Source organism: Heptranchias perlo, chromosome 20, assembly GCF_035084215.1.
Source record: "Heptranchias perlo isolate sHepPer1 chromosome 20, sHepPer1.hap1, whole genome shotgun sequence".
Classification (NCBI taxonomy): Eukaryota; Metazoa; Chordata; class Chondrichthyes; order Hexanchiformes; family Hexanchidae; genus Heptranchias; species Heptranchias perlo.
The window spans coordinates 9,925,071-9,927,353 of NC_090344.1; the positions used below are offsets into that span (position 1 = coordinate 9,925,071).

General features: G+C 46.2%; 1 non-coding gene across 1 annotated transcript; it reads left to right on the forward strand.

The window, feature by feature from the left end:
* The first annotated feature begins 1,795 nt into the window (after nt 1–1,795).
* Nucleotides 1,796–1,869, forward strand: trnan-guu (transfer RNA asparagine (anticodon GUU)). Its single transcript has one exon. It is a non-coding gene; the product is annotated as a tRNA-Asn (tRNA).
* Nucleotides 1,870–2,283: the final 414 nt, after the last annotated feature.

Genomic DNA, 2,283 nt, shown 5'->3' on the forward strand with positions numbered 1-2,283 from the left:
GTATCAGGACGAGTGAGTGAAGATTTTTTTCTGTTTGAAGTACTGATTTCATTAATTGAATATTTTCAGTGTCCCAGCTCAGTGCAGTCCAGTCCAGACAAGCTGCTCGCACAAAGTGGCATTTTCTGTGAGAACACAAAAGACTTGTTCAGGCCATTACAGTACCGAGTGGGGATAGGCCTGTGCATGAAATGGAATAGTGAGGTGAAATATTACCACAAGCAGCGGATGTCTCTGTTTCCATTTCCAAAATGCACGCACGCACGGGCCGAATCGATGCAGCTCCTGGTAAAGCTGCGAAGCAATGCAAGGCTGCCGTGGATCATTTGAAGCAACTGACACACACACGATTCGGCCCGTTTCACGTGGCATCTCCTGTTTCTGACTATTCTTCCCCTCCCGCTTCCTCTACTCCTCCAGCTGCCAGGTGAATTAGATGCATGATGAAAACACAGGGGAATTCATGAATCCCATCCTGACCTGGACAGCAAGGAGCGAGAGGGAAAGAACGGTGCTGGCCTTTGAGAAGGGATGGATTTTGCACATGCCGGGAAAAATAGACACAAAGATCTCATCTCCCTGCTTCTTTGGTATGTGGGATATCTTAATGCTCAGGTGATGATCTCACTGCCCCCCGGCCCATGATCTCCACTCACACTCTCCTTCCAATCTCACACACCTTTGCTTAGGTTTGAAATCGTGTAAGTTTTCACACTGAGATTCAATTTGAAGAAAGCGATGCTGTGATAACCTGGGGCTATTGAGGAGTTGCAGTGCAAGAAGGCTAATGATAACACTGACAGTTCTAACACTATGAGCGACAGTTAAAGGTGGACAACATTTAAAGTATCATGCAGCAGGTCTGGGTCCAAATCTTTCACGTGGTATCTCCTTCTGCTCCTGTCACTCATTTTCCTCCACGGAGAGTTCATTTGGAATTGCTGTGCGGCTGCATTGCGCATTTTCCAGTTCTGCTTCGAACAATCGGGACTTTAAAGGCACCTCTGTGACCTGCACTTTCTTTAAATGAGTTTTGTTCGCGTTGCATTCGACTGTGAAATCGCTCTCGGTTTTCATCTCAATGAACCAGACTGTGACCGCATTGTATCTGTCAGCGTGTAAGTGGCGAGGTTGGGGTCAGCACGGGTCGTTTTCAACTTTTGAAATCTCACCAATTACAAGAGAAAAGAGACATTGAATCAAACTGTCCCTGTCAGTGATGAATTGAAGTGAATATCGCTCCAAGCAGATCTGGACAACTCGCAGTGCAGCCGCACAGGAGTTCCAAATCCACCCTCTCGCCACTCGGCAATCGCACGAACTGAGCTTTGCTCTGACCCAGTGTCAGGGCGCTGAAATCGAATGTTTGTCGGCCACATCTTTTCTTAACATCATAGTTCCTGGTTTAATGGTGAAAACTGCCGTCCGTTTCACTGTAAATACAAGAGACAACTTTGTAGACACCGTGCAGTGCCACAGACCTGCTCGTTGGACCTGCTCGTTTCATGTCCTCTCATTTTCACCAGACCTGAATATCACTGGAATCGAGAATGGAGAATCACAACTCGAAAAATCAATCCTCTCGACCACGAGGGGACGGAGACTTCCGACATACAGATGTTTAATGGCAAGGTGAGTTTAATGTTCAGAAATAACACAGCACAGATTTTCACTCAAGCAAACTTCACACCCTTTATTTTGGAAAAGTAAACTGATAGTGGAGAGATGGTATATTGATCGCGGCAACCTGAATTTTTAGCTCGTTGAATCAATAGTTCAAAAACAAACGTGTCGTGTCTCTGTGGCGCAATCGGTTAGCGCGTTCGGCTGTTAACTGAAAGCTTGGTGGTGCGATCCCACCCAGGGACGGTAGGGAAATTTTTACCTTAAGATTCATGGTCTCATATTTCCTGGTTTCAAATATATGTTTTGTCTGCACAAAAATGCCCGGTTTCGATGGCCAGCTGAGCACGGCCGATCTTCCACCATTTAACCTGAGATTGCCTTCACGGAAATCAGAATTCTCCTTGACAGAAAAGGTCGAAAGATTTCAGGAGAGCCGCTTCACTCTGACATGGATGTTTCTGCAGTGAGCGACACCAGACTGTTTCCACAATAAATGTCAGTTCTTTTATTTTGGAAACGCAAAATTGTTTTCGCATTCCGAAGGGTTTCAGTTCATTTGTGAACTCCACCACTGACCCTGCTGAAGGTTGTAGGCTCAGGGAGTGGAACCTCCAGGAGTGGACTGTAAGAAAGCTGGGTTTCGGCATCCTGACAAAT